We start from the raw sequence: 24,634 nt of genomic DNA on the forward strand, positions 1-24,634 counted from the left end.
GTTACTTCTACATCAATGCGTATAATATTACGTAATTTTCTCTTACCAATATTTATATCCGAGTGCATGTTTACGATTTGCTTAGATAATTTTGCATGGTTAGGGATAACTGTTTATATTAAAATATCTATATTTATATTAATCGCTCTCGTGGGCACGATGTTATGCGAGAGTGTGGTCTTGTGGTGTGGGGAAACCCGGAGGAAACCCAATCATCAGTATGAAATAAATGAGGCCAGTGAACTCCGCAGACATATGCTGTTTTAATGAACTTGTTTCTCAACAGGCTCTTTCCCCTAGATATAAAGAAATTTGCTTATTGGCTTTGCTAAGGCTGTTAAAAGAACAAGGGATGTCGTTTTATGCTGTTTTATACAATAGAATGATGTTATACGTTAAGGAACATACCATTTATTCCATTAAATAACATAAAAATTCACATTGACTAGTTTTGTAAGACTTCTAAAACGTTCTCTTTTTGATATTGTTTTCATAGAAAAACATGTATTATCAACATATCTATCAGTCTAAAGAATAATTTTTCGTCAAACAATTTTAGTAAAATCTTAAGATCATAAAAACTAATGACTACGAACTCGCGGCGAATCCAATAGTTCTTTCAAAACAATATTACCATGTAAACAATTACCAATAACACGCACAATGGTCGTAAACGCCATTATCCTCTAACATTTGCCATTTGTTTTTCTATCAACGTAATTACACAATAAACCAATCAGTCAGTTGCCTTTAAGTGAACGACGACAAATGACTGATCCGCAATGTAATAAAGAGTGGTCTTGATTAAGACTAGCACGATAACTTTGAAAGAAAAAATTAAAAGTTAAATATTGAAATTTATATCATTATACTTATCAATTGATTCTTGACTGAAAATGCCACCGATGTTATGTTTTGATAAGCATCACGGCGTTGTTTTTTGTTGTAAATCTTCTTATCGCAATGCTAATAATATATATGTATTTTTATCACATTTAATGTACGTGCCTTGGACGTCTTTCAAATACACGTAGTTTTCAAAAAAGCGAACGTACGATTTCCAGACTGTATTTATTTGCTGACATAACGTTTAGCACCTAAACGTGTTTATATACAAATAAAATACACTAAGGCGCATACAATTTCTACATATTTATTTGTATTGTCACAGTGTCGAATTCAAGAGTGTACATATAGTATCAAAATAAACATTTAATGTCCTATTTATTTGATCCTGTTGCTTTTATCAAAAGGAAAGCTATATTTAGCACATTAGTGCATACAAATAATATTATGTTATATTGCACAATGTCGATTAACATTTGGGGCCCGATTCATCAAAGTCCGAGCTCAAATGAAACTGTTTATTATATGCTTTCGGATGGTTGAAAGATTTATCAGAGCAGTAAAACGGATGTCATAAACAGTGAAAATAACAAATTGATATATTTCACTATTTTGAAAACTTTGCCCGCTCTCATGTCGAAAGAAAGACCGGGGCTGGGACACAATGTTATCAAAGTCAGTTTAGAAATGACGTTTCGTACGCACAGAATTTGGCTCGTTTGTTTCTGATCCTTTTTTACAATAAACTGCTCTTGAAATGTCAGCGACAAACGGGGAAAATAAGTTTAAACTCCCGCGATAATCCTCAATGCATAACTTTTACAATGCCAACGTGTTGCAGTGTCAAACCAAATGGTCATTATGTATCGGTGTGAGACTTTGCAGTGAAACCACCGACAGTTCCTCTGACATATTGGACATATAATGACAATATTACATGAAGTAATAGCGCCCACTTGCGTCTATTGTGTACTTTCCTGTCTCGTTGCTATTAGTCCGCAATCAGCTGGATATGTGTTCTTCTGTGGTAACCTTGAGTTAAGTCAGTAATCGGAAATCGTCTGTTCTTTTTGTTTCATTTGTTCGAGACAAATACTGATCAACTCAGACAGTATAAAGTGAATATAACCATTAATGATCATTATGTTCCTTAATCACAGGCAACTGCTAGTATATATATATAAGGTTATATATAAGCTACTTATACAATGAATCTTTTCCCCCTTTTTTAAAGGAACACTTATTTCAAATAACGAGAGTACACAATACCATTAAAGCTGCACATCCACAGATTGACAGTTTTAATTTGTTTTTATTTTTAGTTCTAATTTATTTATAAAACTGCCAAAAATGAATTTGTATCTTGTTAGCAGAATGAAAAGTCATACGTGAGTCATTTATTTAAATCGGCATAAAAGTCATTACTGCTCATGATTCGTACAGCAATAAGGAGCCGTCAAAATGTATTGTTATATATTTTAATATTTTATTGCAGTATGTTTTATTATTTGAAAATATAATATCAGGTAAAAGTTTATTTGCAAAGTTAAATATCTACATTAAAGTGAAATGAATGAATTTCACGTTGCGCGATCTGACATACGTGTAAGCTTACATGCATGTGCAAACATGATATATTTTACAATAGGCAATAGGCTCGTCAAACCGAATACACGATCTTCCCTGACCAGACTGTGGGAATATTATGACGATCTAATGCCTAAATAAAAGCGAAAAGCGCATCCTGTCAGACTGACAAAGTGTGATTTTATCGCTCTCTCTAGACGCTGTATATTGGAAATCTCTTTAACACTTTATTGCACGATATAATTTTGCAAGCAAAACGTTCAATTAAATTTGTAGCAATGACATAACTTCTCACCGGAATACTTGATCCGATACTTTTATGTTGGCGTACGTACATTGATAATATGGCCTCTTTGTCCTTACCAGACAGTATGTTTACATCGGATTTTACATATTCATCTGGCGATTTAATCCTTTCTGTAAATGTATGCATAGCCAAAAGACGAAATACGTTAGATGATTTCCAGTCTGACATCTAACAATACAATTTCTCATCGTTTACATTATAGCACGAGCATTATTACGGGTATTAGTGTTCGCTCTCTTGTACACTTTTTGTTGAAAGAAAACTTTGTTGTTATCTGTTGGAATGTGTGCATCAAAGTGATATGACATGATATAAACGAATAAAGGGGTTTACATTTACAACTACATGTTTCTGATCCGATACCGTTTCTTGCAGTGCCCCTTCCCCCTCCCCTCCACACACACACATACACAAAACGCATCTGAGCGGGGCTGCAAAAGGAAGAATATTTTACTACCGGAAACAAATTGTAGGAATAATTACTGTCAAAACAGATGCAAACTTGACATGAATATAAACAAAGCTTCCACAATCTATTTGATATTTATCAAAGAGTGACTGAAAGGAAATTGTATTCCATTCCCATCAATAATAAACGCTACTATATTCCTAAAGCAATGTCAGTAAACTCATATGTAGGTTGATGTATGGAAATTAGAATCATGCAAGAAATCCGAAATTTCGATGAGACAAGGACGATGTGATCGGGATCAAAAGGTATTTTAGCAAACCCACGATATTTCTTCTAAAACAAATATGGGTGATAAATAATCTCTGGATGACAGCTCTTATTTATTGGAAACATTGCACTTCCATGATATCGAATGAATATTTATGAGTATGATATAAACACAAATTATATCATTTCATGCTTAAATATGCCCACTATAAATAAACCTAGTCGTGTGGTTTACTATGGCACCCATGCCGTACGAAAAAGATCATCAAACATTATCATTGAATTAAAACAAATGAGTTTAATAAGGTCTTCAAAACGTTGTGTTAGTAATTAAACTCTGTTTCAAAATTGATTATATATTTTGCCTTTACAATGGATGGTGTTGGCTTTTCCATAAATTGAAACATACATAACAAGCAGTTTTTTTCTGATACAAGCCTGTACAGCTTGGTTTCAATTACACAGTATTTTCAAAGAATGAAATTTAGTATACTTTTCTTGCATTACGGACATGCGTTTGCGATTGTTTACCTTGACTGGAAATTTCTGTCTTACCCACAACGGGTTAGATGATTTAAGTGCATCTAAACGCCATTATAGAATAATTTTTAATGAAAAATGAAACTAATTGATTAAGAAAAGTAGAAGAGCAGAGTCAGAACAATATGTCAACAAAAAATATGAATAAGACATATATGAAACGGAGTGGTCAATGGGGAAATAGTTGACGTTCACTTCAAATAACTGCGCGCCATGTAACCTTGCGTTTATAAACAAATTTGCACTCGCAACTGTCGTTGTGGTAAAATAATTCATCGCAAATCTTTGTGTACACCTTCCTCTACAACATTTTCTAAGTTAAAATGGTTATTTGTTTGAAATCGGTGAAAAAACAACAACACTGTAATGACTGCTTATATGATAACACGCCTTTTATTTACTAAATGATTTGAATTTGGCAAACACAGGTTCGTCAACTACCCGTTAAGATATGTTTCATGTGAAAACGAATATTAAATAAGGAACTAAAGCTTTCTCATATAGAATATATTCTCAAAGCTGTTGCAATGAAAGTCTGAAATAAAATCTTTCTTAATGTCAAGGAAATCGCTTTCTTGGCAGAATTTAAGCAGACATTTAAGACGCATTTTATAATCAATCAATGTTCTGTTACTTCACCATGATTGCATTTAATATTACGATGTTAGAATGTCGATTGTGTTTCTAATGAATTGTTTTCTTACCAATATTGTTATTTGAGTGTATGTTTGTGATTTGCTTAGATAATTTTGCATGATTAATGATAATTGTTTATGCTTTTATTTTTATATTGATATCAATCTCTCTCGTTGGCACGATGGTCTTGTGCTGTGGAGGGAAACCCGGAAGAAACCCTATCGTCAGTTTGATATAGATGTGGCTTGTGGACTCGGCAGGCATATGCTGTATTAATGAACTTGTTTCTCAACGGACTCTTTCCCCTAGAAATAACGAAATTTGCTTATTGGCTTTGCTAAGGCTGTTAAAAGAACAAGGGATGCCGTTTTATGCTGTTTTATACAAAAGAATGATGTAATACGTTAAGGAACATAAATTTTATTTCATTAAATAACATTAGTGACTAGTTTTGTAAGACTTCTAAAACGTTCTTTTTTAAATATTTTTTTCAAGGAAAAACATGTATTATCAGTCTAAAGAATAATATTGCGTCAAACAATTTTAGTAAAATCTAAAGACCATAAAAACTAATGACTACGAACTCGCGGCGAATCCAATAGTTCATTTAAAACAATATCACCTTGTAAACAATTACCAATAACACGCACAATGGTCGTAAACGCCATTTGCCTCTAACATTTGCCATTTGTTTTTCTATCAACGTAATTGCACAATAAACCAATCAGTCAGCCTTGAAGTGAACAACAACAAATGACAAATCCTCAATGGAATAAACAATGGCCTTGATTAAGACTAGCACGATATCTTTGAAACAAAGAATTAAAAGTTAAATATTAAGATATATCATCATACTTATCAATTGATTCTTGACTAAAAATGCCACCGACAGTTTTATGTTTAGATATGCATCACGGCGTTGTTTTGTTGTAATTATTCTAATCGGAATGGTTATGATAACAGATGTATTTTATCACATTTAATGTACGTGCTTTGGACGTTATTCAAATACACGTAGTTTTCGAAAGAGCAAACGTTCGAATTCCAGATTGTTTTTATTTGCAGTCAAAACGTTTATCCCCTAAACGTCTGAATATGAAAAATACTATATGACGCATACGCACACTATATATTTATCTGTATCGTCAGAGTGTCGAATTCATGTGAACCAAAATGATCATTTGATATCCCATTCATTTGATTCTGTTTTTTATCAAAAGAAAAGCTGCATTTACCATATTGGTGCATACAAATAATATATTCATTATGTTATATTGCACAATGTCGATTAACATTTGGGGCCCGAATCATCAAATTCTTAGCTCAAAATGAACTGTTTATTAAATGATTTCCGATGGTTTATTGAGATTTATCAGAGCAGTAAACTGATGTTTTTGTCATGAACAGTGAAAAAAAAACAAATTGATTTTAAATATTTTTCACTATTTTGAAAACTTTGCCCGCTCTAATGACGAATCAAAGGCCAGCGCGATCGGGGCTGGTGCACAATTTCAAAGACCTCAGAATAGAAATGACGTTTCGTACGCACACAATTTGGCGCGTTTGTTTCTGATCTGATCTTTTATGCAATTAACTGCTTTGGAAATGTCAGCGACAAACAAGGAAATTGATTTAAACTGCAGCAATAAACCTCAATGCATAACTTTCACAATACCAACGTGTAGCAGTGTCAAACCCAATTGGTCATTATGTATGGTGTGAGGTTTTGCAGTGAAAGCACCGATAGTTCCTCTGACATATTGGACATATAATGACATTATTACAGAAAGTAATAGCGCCCACTTGCGTCTATTGTGTAATTTCCTGTTTCATTGCTAATAGTCCGCAATCAGCTGGATATGTGTCCTTCTGTGGTAACATTGAGTTAAGTCAGTATTGGGAAATTGTCTGGGTTTTTTTGTTTCATTTTTTAGAGACAAATACTGAACAACTCGGACAGTATAAAGTGAATATAATCATTAAAGACTCCTTATGTTCTTTTATCACAGGCAACTGCTAGTCCATTGTAATATAATACGCTACTAATACAATGAATAATCATTTTTATTTTTTTAAACGAACTCTCATTTTAAATAACCTTATTAAGTACACCTTACCATTAAAGCTGCACTTTCACAATTTGACAGTTTTAATTTGTGTTTATTTTTGTCTCAGAATTAGCTCAATTTGGCATCAATGCCTTCAACTATGTCATATCAGACAACTCACAATAGAACAGTTCAAATTTATTTGTAAAACTGCCAAAAATGAACTTGTATCTTATTAGCAGAATGAAGAGTCATACGTTAGTTAAAAGTTAAATCGGCATAAAAATCGTTGTTGCTCATGTTTCGTACAGTGATTAGGAACCGCCAAAATGGATTGTTATTTATTTTAGTATTTTATTGCAGTATGCTTTGTTTTATAATTTGAAAATATAATGTCAAGTAAATGCTTTTTTTTGCAAAGTCAAATATCTTTATTAAAGTGAAATGAATGAATTTCACATAGCACGATCTGACGTACGTGCAAGCTTACATGCATGTGAACACATGATTAATTTTACAATAGGCAATAACCTCGTTAAACCGAATACACGATCTTCCCTGACCAGACTGTGGAATTATAATGATGATTTAATGCCTAAATAAATGCGAAAAGCGCATCAGACTGACAAAGTGTGAATTAATCGCTCTCTCCAGACGCGGTATATTGGTTGGAAATCTCTTTTATACTTTAATTGATATAATTTTGCAAACAAAACGTTCAATTTAATTTGTAGCAATGGAATAACCCACCGGTATACTTGATCTTACTATTATGTTGTTGTTCGTTAATTGATATTATGGCCTCTTTGTCCTTGCCAGACAGTATGTTTACATCGGATTTTACATATTTATCTGGCGATTTAATCCTTTCTGTAAATGTATGGATAGCCAAAAGACGAAATACATGAGATGATTTCCAGCATTACATCTTACAATAAAACCTTCCATCGTTTATATTACGGGCATTTGTGTTTGCTCTCTTGTTGTACACTTTCCATTGAAAGATACTTTTGTTGTTAACTGTTGGAATGTGTGCATCAATGTGATATGACATAACATAAACGAATAGAGGGAAGAAAACATTTACAGCTACATGTTTCTGATCCGATACTGTTACTTGCAGTGCCCCTTCCCCCTCCCATTCACACACACACACACATACACAAAACGCATCTGAGCGGGGCTGCAAAAAGAAGAGCATTTTATAACCGGAAACAAATCGTCAAAACAGATAATAACTTGACATGAATATAAACAAAGCTTCCACAATCAATTTGATATTTATCAAAAACAAGGACTGTGGAAATTTGGTATTCCCATCAATACTAAACACTACTAATTTCCCAGAGCAATGTCAGTAAACTCAAATGTAGGTTGTAGTATGGATATAAGACTTCCATGCAAGAAATTCGAAATTTTGATGAGACAAGGACGATATGACTGGGATCAAAATGTATTTTAGCAAACCCAAGAGTTTTCTTCTAAAACAAAAACGGGTGATAAATATTCTCAGGATGACAGCTTTTATTTATTGGAAACATTGCACTTCCATGATATCGAATGAATATTTATGAGTATAATATAAACACAAATTATATCATTTCATGCTTAAATGGGATATGCCCACTATAAATAAACCTAGTCGTGTGGTTAACTATGGCACCCATGCCGTACGGAAAAAGATCATCAAACATTATCATTGAATTTAAAAAAAATGAGTTAAATAAGGTCTTTAAAAATTTGTGTTAATAATTGAACTCTGTTTCAAAATTGGTTATGAATTTTGCCTATAAAATCCATGGTGCTGGCTTTTCAATAAATTAAAACATACATAACACCCAGTTTTTTCTGATATAAACATGTACAGCTTATTATCAATTACACAATATTTTCAAAGAATGAGAAATACTATTTTTGCATTACGGACATGCGTTTCCGAGTGTTTACCTTGACTGGAAATTTCTGTCTTACTCACAACGGGTTAGATGATTCAAGTGCATGTACATGCCATTTCAGAACAATGTTTAATGAAAGATGAAACTAATTGATTTAGAAGAGTAGAAGAGCAGAGTCAAAACAATATATATCAACAAAATATGAATAAAATATAAATGGAACGGAGTGGTCAATAGGGAAATAGTTGACGTTCACTTCAAATAACTGACATGACACTTGCGTTAATAAATAAATTTGCACTCGCAATTGTTGTTGTGGTAAAATAGTATTTCGAAAATCTTTGTGTACACCCTCTTCTACAACCTTTCCTGATTTAAAATGGTTATTTGTATGAAAATGGTTGAAAAAAACACATTGTAATCACTGCTTATGGGGTAACAAGCCTTTTATTTACTAAATAATTTGAATTTGGCAAACACAGATTCATCAACTACCCATTAAGATATGTTTTATGTGAAGACGAATAACAAATAAGGAACTAAAGCTTTCTCATATGGAATACAATCTCAAAGCTGTAGCAATGAAAGTCTTGGATAATATCTTTCTTAATGTCAAGGAAATCGCTTCCTTGGCAGAATTTAAGCAGACATTTAAGACGCATTTTATAATCAATCAATGTTTTGTTACTTCAACATGATTGCGTATAATGTTACGATGTTAGAATGTCGATTGTGTTTCTAATGAATTGTTCATTTACCAATATTGTTATTTGAGTGTATGTTTATGATTTGCTTAGATAATTTTGCATGGTTAGGGATAATGGTTTATATTAATATATCTATAATTATATTAATCGCCTTCGTTGGCACGATGTTACGCGAGTGTGTGGTCTTGTGGTGTGGGGAAACCCGGAGGAAACCCAATCATCAGTTTGGAATAAATGAGGCCAGTGAACTCGGCAGACATATGCTGTTTTAATGAACCTGTTTCTCAACGGACTCTTTCCCCTAGATATAAAGAAATTTGCTTATTGACTTTGCTAAGGCTGTTAAAAGAACAAGGGATGCCGTTTTGTCCTGTTTTATACAAAAGAATGATGTTATACGTTAAGAAACATAAAATTTATTACATTAAATAACATTTAAAAATTTCACATTGACTAGTTTTGTAAGACTTCTAAAACGTTCCCTTTTAATATTATTTTCAAAGAAAAACATGTATTATCAACATATCTATCAGTCTAAAGAATAATTTTGCGTCAAATAATTTTAGTAAAATCTAAAGATAATAAACTAATGACTACGAACTCGCGGCGATTTCAATAGGCCATTTAAAACAATATCACCAAGTAAGCAATTACCAATAACACGCACAATGGTCGTAAACGCCATTATCCTCTAACATTTGCCATTTGTTTTTCTGTCAACGTAATTACACAATGAACAAATCAGTCAGTTGCCTTGAAGTAAACAACGATAAATAATGAATGTAATCAAGAGTGGCCTTGATTAAGACTAGCACGATAAGTTTGAAAGAAAAAAAATCAAATGTTAAATATAAAAATGTATATCATCATATTTGTCAATTGATTCTTGACTAAAAATACCACCGGCAGTTTTATGTTTTGATATGCATCACGGCGTTGTTTTTGTTGTAATTGTTTTAATCGAAATGCTAATGATAACATATGTATTTTTATCACATTTAATAAACGTGCCTTGGACGTTATTCAAATACACGTAGTTTTCGAAAGATCGAACGTACGATTTCCAGATTGTATTTATTTGCAGTCATAACGTTTTGCCCCTAAACGTGTGAATATAAGAAAATGAATGTTTGACGCATACAATCACTATGTATTAATTTGTATTGTCAGGGAGTATTTTGGTTATTTAACATCAATTGTTCAAATTTTCAGTCTTTATTTTACAACGTTCTTTCTAGGTATAATAATATAGTTCTAAATAAAGCATAACATTCAAGCTCATTCCAAAGAATATCTCCAGTCCAAAAAGGACTCGACCGGGTGAAATAACCGTCCCTCTCTCCCTTCACATAGGAATTGATCCAACTTAAATACTATGAATATGACAGCTTAACAACCCAAAACATGCACGTATATGTATTTAACATGACAATTTATGCATAACTGTGCATTTGTACCAAGTCGGCTGTCAACCACTTCCGCATTCATTGACAATCAAATATGCCCTACAATTATTACTAAACATTCAGTATGAAGACAAATATCCATCTTATTAAAAGCTAATAATATCATAAAAATAACGTGAATAATATCATTATGTTACATTCGTCTCTTTCTTTTTTTGTTAAGATTTTTAAGAAAATCTTTGCTTCAACCCCAAACAATGGTTATCATTATGTTACAATATTAACCTACGGTTCTAAAAGTATATTGTCAAATATTGGAATGTTTCATCAGAGTAATATGACATACATACATACATCAAAACCATCTGAGAAGAGCAAATCGTACGAATGAATACTTACTGTCAAAACAGATGAAAAATTGACCAGAATATGAACAAAGCTTCCACAATCAATTTGATATTTATTAAAAACAAGAATTTAGGAAATTCCCATCAATAATAAACACATTTTTATTCCCAAAGTAATGCCAGCAAATTCAAATGTAGGTTGATGGATGGAAATGATACTTCCATACAAGAAATCCGAAATTTTGATGAGACAAGGACTGGGATAGAAACGTTTTGTAGAAAACCCATGATTTTCTTGTAAAACAAATACGGGTGATAAATAATCTCTGGATGACAGCTTTGATTTATTGGAAACATTGCACTTCCATGATATCGAATGAATATTTATGAGTATAATTTAAACACAAATTATATGATATCATGTTTAAATGGGATACACCCACTGGGAAAAGTCCAGTGGTGTGGTTTTCTGTGGCGCCCATGCCAAACAAAAAGGGTCAATGAACATTATCATGGCAGTGGAAAATAAGTTTAAAATCTTAATGAACTTTTTAAGAAATAAAACTCTGTTTCAAGATTGGTTAAAAATGCACTCTTACTCCCAAATAAGATTTACCACAAATAATACAATTATTTAAATACACCAAAAAGGATGAATAAATGTCCAAAAACAATGGTTCTTATGAAGGATATCGAGTTAAATTTGAAAGAAAGGTGAAGAAAACACGGTATTCTACCACAGCAAATCATTTAGCACTCACCGATCAAATAAACGGTTACATTCTTGTTATCAGTAATTAATAGTTTCCATAAACGCAATATTTAGAAGGAAATTAAAGGTTAGTCACTATCAATTTATGTTTGTTATACATGTATACTGATTTTGAATAAGAGTGTCACTTTAAGTATATAGCTTATGATAAAATGCGTTTCTTTGACACAGCAATCTGCACATAACCAATACGCTAAATTTGACCCAAATAAAGCTATTTTCTAATATTGATTTTGCGACGTCTGAGAAGAGAGAGGACTGCTTGTTAGGCTCCTTCAAAAATGAACTCTGACAGGGTGTTCCTGCATTGTTAACAACAGTGTGACTCATACAATACAATGAAAACTTCAGGAAAGTACTTAAAACAGACAGACCATACACTTAAAAGAATAGTTTCACAGATCAACGATGCGATTATCACCTTGCAACATACCATAGATTCAACTTTGTGGTAAAACAAATGTTCTTCATTTAAATTTTATTTTAATTGGCTTTAATTTTAAACCATATCTCGCTTCATGTGGCAACATATTTTTAATTCAGTCTTATTTGTAAAACTGAAACATATAAAACACCATCTACACAAACAATGTCTTAACGTTATGAAACTTCTGTGTTAGGGTATTTGATAATAGTTTTTTTTTGAAAATAAATTATTTTTCATTTTCTGTTAAATCTGAGTTTGAAGTATTCAAATCATTTTTTGACTGAAACATCCAAATTTTAAACTTTATTTTTTTTTTATTGTTGAGAGATTAAAGGAATTTAATGATACTTTGACACACATTGGTAGCTTTGTTGTGTGAAACACGCAATAACGTGTTACTCTCTCTACTGGTTTCTGACAAATAATGAATGCGGCTTGGAAGACTTAAATCAGCAGTGTACGAAAACAGAAAATGTCATCCTTACTTTAAAGATGCATTTATCTGATGGCCTTGCAAATAGATTCTTTGCAATGCTGAATGAATCTATGTGCTATTAGCAGTCATGATCTCGTAAATGATAGCCGTAACATCCCGCAGTAATTTGATTTATAGTTTTAATGAAGAAAGTCCAGTATTAGCGCGGTAATTGGATTTATAGTTTTTTATGAAGTTAGTCAAGTATCAGGGCGGTAATTGGATTTAGAGTTCTAATGAAGTTAGCCCAGTATCAGCATTCAACACATATTCCTTTTCACAGCACATCTTTTTTAGAATGATCTTTTATGGTATCAGATAGTCAATTATATAAGGTATGGTCGCCTCGTGATTCCTCAGTATGTGTTTGATATCATTTGACAGGACTTCATGCGTAGAGAATGAAAACATATAAATAATATGTCAAAGATGCTATTTTGAATTTGGCAAATTGCTTAATTGACAATTTTTAATTTTAATTTTAAAAATCATCATTACAAGAAAAACAATAGTGGTATATATTAATTATTGATGATTATTTTTTATAAAGTTGGTTTATTAGCATGTTTTACCACGTATCAAATAATACCTGAACTTGTTTGGAATTAGTAGTTATCGCCAATAGCGTGACATGCTTTCTTGAACGTCATATTTCTTAAAATAAAAAAAAAGTTTAAACGAATCTGTTTTTGAAGTAATGAGAGGTAATATGCACATAAACATGACATCAAAATTGTTAAAGAAGACTAGCTTAATAATTAAAACATTGGTGGAAAGATAGCGAGCTATGCCTTGGATAAACACCGAAACTCCGCGGCACACAATATTCTTGTGAAAAACATTACGATTGAAATCAAGACTGTAGTAGTTGAACACGTTTTAAAGCTTTAAGTTTTATAAACAGATTATCCAGAATGCCGTGGTCCATGTGCACATACTCATACATTTATAGTGTTAACAAATGATTCAATGCATATATCATACCACTAAAACAATCGATATACAATGTTGAATGTACAAATGTTTCATAACATAATAAACGAAATAATGTACTTATAGCTTTCATAGAGATATATGCATCTTAAACAGCCATGGGAAGGATCATAATTTAACATATATTGGACGACTGGCGCGGCAAAATAGATCACGGCTATCGAAGACTTATCGTTAGATGATAGAGTATATCATAGGTCTCTGTCGTGGATTTAGCGTCGGAAAAGTGGTGCAAAAAAGAAAGTCGTTTGAAATTCGTAGGTCTTTCAGACGTCATAGAGATTTGCACGAAATATCTGTCAACTGGGAAAAAACGTCTAACGGAGTTGCTTTTGTACGGGACATTCTCACAACTCTACAAAAGGGTCTACGACATCATTTTCCTTCCCAAACACCTGAATTTCGTACGACACATCATTGACCATATTCCTTAATTTTCTGTGTGTACCTGTCATATACCTGTTACACGAATATACCTCAGTTTTTTACACTGCAATTTCCTCTGGATGATGTTAGTCTTAGTTGAATGGAGATATTGCTCTAGGAAAATAATTTCTGTCAGTTTCGTCTTTTGTTAGGCGATAGCGCTTGCAAGTAAAAAAAAAACGGCATTTGGCGTAAATACATTGTCGATTTGTTGTTGTGTTGAAAATGTTTATATAGCCCACCTTAGATGGATCAGTTCAACTTAAAATAAATATGTTTCTGACTATCTGTGTCTGAGAGTCTTAAGACACCATGGGACAGTTCAATGAATGATCCTCGAAGCTAATTTTTACCTAGGAGACATGTCATAGATACTGCACTGTTGAAAATATATCCTAGGTATGACATCATTCCTTTGATAATTGATCAAATGTCCAGTTAAAACCTGGATGTGCAAATACCACTGTACAGAAATCATATAACTATCCGAAAGCTTTGTCTGCTACGAAATTATCGAAAGTAATTGGGTTTGCACGGACTGGTATATAATTCTGATTTTTACTCCGTCAATTATTCCCCCAAATTAAAACTGTAGGTGTTAAATAATATATACAGTCATTATTTCCTAAACAAACCATGAACGAATGTGTCATTTCCAAAGAAAAACAATGGCTTGCCGGACTAAATTAATTCGTTCGACGAATGCAGTAGCAGAACTAATTTCCAATGTAATGCAGTTGTAATGAAATGGCGCCTACTCCTTTAAACAATGCGACAAAGTCAATACAAACCGCTCTTTTAATGAATGTCAAAGTAAAGATAACGTGAGGACCTTATATCTGCCACGGATTGTTTCGCGAAAACGTAAAGCTAATGATGCTTGACAACATGATGATTCTTTGTGTTTCCTCTTTTTTAATAAAATACAACTTCTAAAGAAGGCTCGTGATTCGCATTGATCCAAATGTACCGAAACCATATTGTAATATAAGGTCATACCAAATCGTGTCTATTTTAAACATCCACTGACGGATATGTTTTGAGCTTCCCGAACGAAAAAAAGTTACAGTTTTTCTTTAATAATACCATCGACTATACTTTCCTTTATCTATGATTCCGACTTAAAACAGAAGTGTCAAAGACATTCTTCATAAAATTGAACTAGTATTTTTGCCATTTGATATCAGAAAATGATTTTTAATGTGTTTTATTTGAGCTTATTTTTCAGTGGAAATCTAACAAATGAGAATTGTTCACAATGAACTAATGAGGCTCTGGCGACTACACTCTACATAGGATAACACTCATTTAGTATTTCAGGATAGCTGGATAAGTTTTCGTATTTAGGATGAAAACAATTTGGTCTGGCCTAAATATACATTGTCACATATGGTTAAGATCATGCTGTGGAGTTGCGGTTGCCTCATTTACAAAACTCGTCGTGGCCGTTCCTGCTGACCATTCGTTGAATCATTTACGATCGACCAAACGCTCTTGGGCAATAAATTAATTGTGACAGCCTATTCCGAATACGTCATTTAGACGATGATAAATGCAAATTGGTTATTGCAGGACGAGTGTTGCTTTGATGGCTCCCCTTCACGGCCGACAACCTAGGGAAATTCGATATTATTCAGAGCTCTTGTTATTCGCTGGTTCAAACTTTTGCGGCATTGAAATGTCGCGGCTGAAGCTAATCTATGACGTGTCGCTTTCTTTCATACGACAAATTGCAGACGTAGTCCACTTGGCAATGTTTAAACTAAAAGGCATAATAATTGAGAAAAGACGTAAAGGCCTGACCTTTAGATAATTGCAAAACCGGAAATAATTCATCCACACACGCAAAGGTAATTTTATTTATGTGAAACAATAGTGCCATATGTGGGAACAAAAGCAGAGTTTACACAGCACACTTGTTGTGGCAAAATATGAGACACGTGTTCCAGTGACCTCATGTTTCATTAACCATTCTAGGTCGGTAATCGATCATTTATCGGTAAAACTATTTTGATGAGTTTGTGGTCTGTTTATGGTGTTGGAATTTGTGTATGTGGTGTTTGTATTTGTGTATGTGGTGTTTGTATTCGTGTATGTTGTGTTTGTATTCGTGTATGTGGTGTTTGTATTCGTGTATGTGGTGTTTGTATTTGTGTATGTGGTATTTGTATTTGAATATGTGGTGTTTGTGTTTGTATATGCGGTGATTTTACGTTTGTGTCTCTAAATCAATTTCGTTAAGGCCCTTGCCATGTGCCTCTCAACATTTTTTTTAATTGTCGACTACTGGGTTTGTCCCTGTATATTTCATTGTATTGTTGTTAGGTTTTATGGCACCAAAACATGTGAGCAAACGATCGATCGATATGGATATATCATCGTTTATCTTTGATATCGAATCTACGTCCAAGTGTCATTGTAATATAGATTATGGATCCATATATAACCAGCAATGTAAATATTTCAAAATCAACATTTTTTGTTAATAATCACATCTTGCAGCAAAACTATGTCATTTTGCCCAAATAAAAACCTTTTCCGAGAGACCTATCATAGTATATCATTTGCATGGATGCCAATACTTTGCTTTGTTACCTCGTGCCTACAATAACATGTCTGGATTTTCTCAGGCATCTCTCCTCACCTCCCATCCTTCCCCGGACGAATTAGAACAAATATTTCAAAGGTTGGGCAAGGACATTCAATTACATCGGTATATAACACTTTATTCGATTAATCGTTTTACATGTATCTAAAAGTACTATTCACTTCGAAACGTAAACGATTTATTTTATAATTAAAGGAAATTTTGTATTATTTATCGACTATCCTTTTGTTTTATCATGATAAGCACATGTGCTTCTTTTTGTGTATTAATACATGAATTTCGCATTGATCATTCCTTTACAGTTTGAAATATAATCCGTCACTAGTCCTCATTAAAAACACATTTTAATTCAACGAGTTCAGGAAATCTGTTTAGTAAATAGTCCTTTTGTGCCGGAAGGAGTTAAATGTAATAACAATATTCAGATTCTTTTCATTACATGTTTTTTGCAGTAAAACAACGACCAATCTGAGTTATGACTAAATATATTGTATAAGAGTTTGAATTTTAGAAATGATGTTAATTCTATTCTGGCGAATAAATGGAACTTCTCTGTTGTATATTCATTCTGCATTCTAACAAAAAAAGGAAGTGATATGATTTATGGAAAAAAAATGAAAGTGTGCTCAAACATAAAATTTATGTCCGTGTTAATTTCCTACTTCATTATTTCACAATGATTGCTGTCGGGAAGGAGGTATGGAACTAATAGAAATGCCATTTAAAGCATAACGTGTCAGTGCAAAATCGGCAGACGACTCCGGCGTTTATAGATACTGTCTTGCAGGCTTTCATACAGGGCGGTTATACGCTGCCTGTCATACAATTAATTAAACGAGTTCGAAGAACATTTGAACAAAGAGTTCATTAATTTAACATTAAATAATAAACTTAATGTAGCTAACTCAAGACCACATATCGATACAAATGGCACCTTCACTTAAACCTTTTGCGTTTCAATACTGGACATACTGTCGTAACGTTTGACACCATAACAAACGCTAAGCACGTGTATCTAGCTCCCTAGACATATAAAAGACATTACAGGAAGTAATTTCGCCTTCTCGACCTTAGGCTATCGGGTTAATTTCAGTCGATTGATGTAAGTCTACATTTAGCTGGATATTTTTCCTCTATGGCTGAACTTAATCACAACAATATGATATGCTTTGCAATGTTTATGCATTTGTTAGGTACACATCAGTGAATACTTCCGTTACATTACTACTTATTTGAAGTTTCTGGGTTCTATGTTCCACAAGGTCTTATCAAAACAGCAATGCTTTCGAAAGCCATAGTAGAGTTTACGCGTTCCAATGCAATTTATGAGTCATTCAAATCTCTCGGTGTTTTTCATAAGCAAGAAGATGCATGCTAAAGTCAATTTTAATCAAAATTTAAGTGTGATTGCAATATTTCCCTTAAACTGGGTAAAATGATAGTCGTTTATGGAAGAAATAGGAATAAATTTTACATGTACTCTAATATATACTAAACGTTTGCAAACACCATCATACACAATTCGTTTTATATTTTTTAAAAACGAAATTATCAAACTTTTAAAATAAAAAAAAATCTACTATTTACACGATTTTTGGTGATATATACTCAATTGAAAAAAACGAATGAAACAAAAGCATCAACAAATGATTTAAATAATGAATTGTACTTTCCACACTCCTAGCATAAGACGTATTATGATCAGCTTATATGCTCATCATAAGGGCTATCAACTGATCTCTGACAAGAAAGTGAATATGCCCAGAGGGTACAATATCTGAAATAATGATTGCAAATTAATACTTCTCATGAGGCCACCTAAAATGCACTTTCTGGTGTTATTTGCCTGCTCCTTCAGACGAATTAGATTGATTGAAATCCTCTTCACACTCACTTTATTTGACATCACGTATGACCTGCCTTACAAATTTTGCGTTCCAGACAAAATGTATAGAGAATAACGAAAAATCATCTCCGGCCATAATTATTGTACGTTCAACTTATGCAATTGCATGAACATTTCTGCCGGCAATTTCGTTCGCTTCGTTCTTCAGTAGGTGAGGGATATTCAAATACAGCGTTATTTTTACCATTAAGAATACGAAGTGACAACAGAGTTTACGTTTTGCTTTTTGAATAAATGACAATTTTCATTTGTCGTATACTTTCGAAGTAAATCAATTCTTATCTGAAAATGATATTCAAAATATATTTTCTGCCGGCAATTTCGTTCGCTTTGTTCTTCCGTAGATTAGGGATATTGAAGTACTGCGTACTTTGTATCATTAAAGATGCACTGTTACTCTCAAATAAGATGCTCCACAGTTTATACAATTTACCGAAAAGCTAGATGAATTCATATAAAAAACAATGGTTCTTATGAAGGATACTGTGATTGATTTGAAAGCAAGGTGCAAAACCCCGGTATTTCTTCCTTATGAGACGATTGTTTATGACTGTAAATCTTTTAGGACCCACTAGTCACTTAATTAGTGCATGTTCAGCTATTAAATACACGGTTACAATATTGCTATCAGTGATTAATATTTTCTATAGATGCATTATTTAGTTAGTAGTTAAAGGTTTATCAATCAAAATCTTTTCAGCTGAACGCTCCTGAAATCGATTCATGTTTTTTTTGTATAAATTATCATTGTCATTGGTTGTGTAATTTCGAATTTTAATTAAAAAAATGAATCAATTCCTATCTGAAAATAAAATTCGAAATATTTTTTGTCAAATAGGTGGGAACATTAATGGTACAACGTATCATAAAATATTCTACAAGCCGTACTATTTTTATCAAGACAAGGGTTATGGGGATTTGATATTCTATTCCTATCATTAGCAAACCCATACTCCGAGAACAGTGAGAACATTTAATTTTATAATACCTTTATAATGTTTAATAGAACTATTGTTTGTTTGGAAACTTATTGTAAAATAGGCTTGCAAATACGGAATGCTACATACAATTTCGACACGCACATCTCACCAATAGCAATAGCATTAAATTGATGAACTACCTCGTCAAACTTATTTTGAAATCAGGTCTGACCTACTCCAAAGAAGCATTTTTTGTATTTACTTTATATCAAAGCCATATAATCCAGTATTTCAACGTATGCAGTTGCACAAACTCGTTGATTTCGTTTTAATATTGTGTAACAGATATTGCTTCCATTGGATTTATTGCAGCAGGATTGATTTTAATAAAAAGGACGACAACAGATTATACTGCTACACGTCTCTGAAAAATTACCGAAAACGAGGCATTCAATTTGTCCTACATACGAATTCGGAAATCGTGAAATTGCGAACTTAATTGAATGGAAATTTTATTACTAGATTATCACCATACTGCCATGAGCGCAGTTAAAATGGTAAAATAACATTTTAACATTTGAAACTGTCCTGTCAAACCATGTTACGAATATCAATAAGGCTTCTGCAAAATGATATCTTATTAAACGACAAGGGCTGAGATAATTTTGTCTTCCATTCCCATCAATAACAAACCAATATTATATTCCCAAAGCAATGGCGATAAATTTATAAAAAAAGATGATGAATCAGATTTAATTTCGAAGTGGGAACTCCGCAAGAATTTTGGTAGGACAGGTGTATGACAAGTGTCGGGACTTTACCCATCAAACTTGAACAAATCAGGGTGACAAACGTTCACAGAATGACAGTTGCTGATTGTAAACTTTTTACTTCTTGTTGTTTCACTATTTGAAGTAATTTGATCACATACACTGAATATCATTACAACCTTGGACTTAACTATATCTTGGATTGCGGCACATTGGTAAAGCAATGAGAAATAAAGAACTACTTAATCTACAAAGATATTACAACGATACGTTGATTCACAGACGAGACATTGATTCCCCATGCAGATGTACAATATATTTTTTTAAACTGTTTATGTATTGAATACACCAAATTAGATTGTTTTCAGATGTGTAAGGGTTTACCATGAAGAAATCTTGTAAGATATTAAATAGCACATCTTCATAGAACCAATCAGCCTAAAATAACTCCATCAAGTTATTAGCATTTATGTAGCTTGAATATCACATTCATTTAAACTTGCTTTTTTACTTTTCATTCACCCGGATAAAACCCAGCCGTCGTCATGATTTTGACGTACGAGAGCAGAGAAGAGTGCTTATGCTGCCTTCACAATAAAATATCTATGATAGCATGTTCAAATAATAAGTAACTTGCCACAACCGAACTGTTTCTTGATTATAACATATCCATATAAACCATTCTTTCAACGTACGCAGTTGCAAGAACTCGTTCATTTAATTTATATATTTTGTTACAAATATTTCAAACATTGATTTAATTGCAGTAGGATTGATGTTCATAAAAAGGACAAAATGATATCTTATTAAACGACCAGGGTTTCCATTCCCATCAATAACAAACCGATACTACATTCCCAAAGCAATGGCGATAATTTTATAAAAAAGATTATGAGTGGGAGCCCTCCATGCGAGAAATCAGAATAATTTTTGAAGTGGGAACCCCGCAAGAATTTTGGTTAGACATGCACAGGTGTGTGACAAGGGTCGGGACTTTACCCATCAAACTTGAACAAATCAGGGTGACAAACGTTCACAGAATGATAGTTGCTGATTGTAAACTTTTTTACTTTTTTACACTTGTATTCATTAGCACAACTTCATAGAATAAATCAGCTTAAAATAGAAGTAGTAGTAGTAGTAGTAGTGGTGGTGGTATAATAGTCACTTTTGTGTATTTCAGTCGTTCTTTAAAGACGTCTGTATTTGATTGCAGATCACAACAATCTTTATAACATTAGTATTCTTGTTATAAACCGTCTGGGATAATGACTTTGTACTTTTCAGTCTAAAGACAAGCAATTGGGGTCAGGGAATGATGAGTTTTCGTGTGTTAATGCCACAGCCCGAAATCTGTTTCTGTTTCTCTAACTAAATAGTTTCTTTAAATCAACCTGCGAAAAAAGAAACAATAGTGAATTACAGGGCAAGATAAACAGATTTGGAACAACAACAAACACACCACCAACATAACAATCACCACCAAAAAAAGTCAAGGTCATGTTGGAGCATGGAGTTTAGCTAAAATCTGCTCAAGACAAAATGCTCTCAAACAAATAGTAAAAGTTTATTAAAAAATGTTTTCTATGGACTAAAGTGAGGATAAATGCATATGTGATGTGTTTGTGAACTTTGGATTATATTTTGTGAAAAATAAAGGAGTTATTAGCAATTTTTTGCTTGAAATTCTGAAATTTATGAGAGGAAACAAAGGATTACAAACAGTGTGAGAAAACCCCCAGCTTTGTGAACTCTAGTTACAATTGGTGACATCTAAGGTGTGTATATAAGGTGTGTATATAATCTGAAGTGAAATATCTACTGTGTTTGTTTAGATTGTTAGAGTTGAGACTTAACCACATTCCTAACAATTAACTGACTGGCTTAAACAAACAACATAACAGCTGACACTCTCTATCAAAACATCATGAGCAGTAATAATAAATCCGATCAGCCAAAGTTAAATTTCAAGGGACAGAAACCACAAACTAAACCACCAACTAAGAAAGCACGAGCTGACTCAAATAATAGTGTTAATACCAGTATGGAAGATTTTAATACAATACACACACAGTTAGAAACTATGACAGAAGGAATTAGCCAACTGAGGGGAGACCTCAAAAGTATGTTGAAAAAAGATGAAATAGAAGAACTTATAAAAAATACTGTAACATCCATCTTTTCAAAACTGGAAGAAACCATGAAAAAACAAATCGAGATTGAAATAACAAATAAAACGAAGGTGTTAAATGACAAAATAACAGGTCTCGAGTTTGAAAAAGATCATCTAAAAGAAGAACTCAAAACTCTAGAGAAAAAAAATTCAGATATGTATACTGAAATGAAATCTAAGATCGACAGAGCCAGTAAAACAGGCTTGGAAGCTCTGAAACTAGCCAATTACAATGAACAATATTCACGAAAAAACAACATCAAAGTAATGAATGTCAAACAGGCAGCCAATGAAACAGAGCCAGAGCTTATAGAAAATGTGTCAAAAATTTTAAAGTCTGCTGCGGACATAGACCTAAATGCGGATAACATCCTGGCTATCCATCGCATTCCTTCAAAACAAGGTACTACTAGACCAATCATCCTGAAAATGAGGAGCAACAACGCCAAAACAGAAATCATGCGAAAAAGATCCCCAATGAAGAGCTGTGGTCATCGACTTGTCGATGACGTCACAAAACGAAACCAAGGGCTGATTAGTAGGCTTCTACTCCATACAGACATTAAAAGCGCGTGGTTTTTTAATGGTTCAGTGTACGGACAAACATCGAGTGACGAACGGATCAAATTTGACATTTTTGACAATATCGGTGAAGTGATTAGCGAGCATCGAAGTCGTGACAGGTTCTCTAGAAAAGGACACAGATAAATCAACACTGAAAATATGAATACAGACAATATAGACTGCTAATAATAGGTAGAAACATGTGTATAAAACCTATATATCTCTGTTTTTGTTATATAAATTCACGTACATTAATGCTATTAATAATGATCATATATAGAATACAATATAGACCATTTTTTGATGAGTTGTGAATGCATGGTAAAATCCTACCGCTTTTTTATTATATATTTGTCTAAAACTTCAACTATCAATTTATTCCAAAAAAGAATGTACTGTATGCATTTACCTAGATATGTTTAAATCTTACATATGTATATGTACAATTGTTAATATCTTTGTGTTAGTGTTTCTGGTGCCTGGGTGTGCATATTTACATACACGGGTACATATATATATACATGGGATCATGTGAATGCATGAATATTTCTTATACACTGTATAACTATAAGTATGTCGCCAGAGTAAGATATATGTTTGAGTTTATATCTGTCACTAAATAATTTTGATAAACTGCATTAATATGTCCAAATGTGTTATCATAAAATGTAAATATGGATAATGTGGTCATGTGCATAAATATATGGTATATTTGTATATGAGAACAGTTGATATATGTATACGTATATATTTGTACATGGTTCTTTTTCCATAGAAACTAAATGATATGTATATGGGTATGAAAGTGTGTTTATATATGTGGATCTGTTATAAATAATGCATGAAATTGTTAGTTTCAAAACTGATGGTATCATATTCATGTAACACAAGTTCATGCACAACCCCATTTTATTAACTCGCTAAAAAAAACAAAAACAGATATAGGTATAAATACCTGCATTAAGAAAAATAAACAGTAGAAAGCCTTATTATAACTATACAAAAATGTAACTATATATACTTTGGAAACACATATTGCTATATAATAAGAGCTTTTTGTCTTTTGTAACTATTATTTTTTCTTTTCTTCAAATGTTTTTATTAACATTTATAGTCATATTATCCAAAATGCAATTTGTGGATATAATTGCAAATCTGCCTTCCACAAAACGCAAGGCACCAATTGACCAAATGACTTCAACCTTTTTACTGATATCTTATCTTCTCTCTCCTGTCCTCATGAGCCACATGATAGTTCTGATTTATCCTCTTGTAACAATGATCACACGCAGAGTATATTTAAACAAAACATGAACATACTGATATATAAAACATGCATCTAAAAATATGTACATTTAATGCTAAAGGCTTAGCATCAAAAGAAAAACGAACTAAGTTGTTTGAATTTTTAAAACTAAAAAAATATAACATATGTCTCATCCAAGAAATGCACTGTATAAAAAACAAAGATGAACAGAAATGGAAAACAGAATGGAAACATGACATAATTCTAAGTGGTAACAAATCAAACAGCCAAGGAGTAGGCATTCTCATAAACAATAATATAAATTGTAACATACTAGAATACAATGATATTATAAG

Source organism: Mya arenaria, chromosome 17, assembly GCF_026914265.1.
Source record: "Mya arenaria isolate MELC-2E11 chromosome 17, ASM2691426v1".
Classification (NCBI taxonomy): Eukaryota; Metazoa; Mollusca; class Bivalvia; order Myida; family Myidae; genus Mya; species Mya arenaria.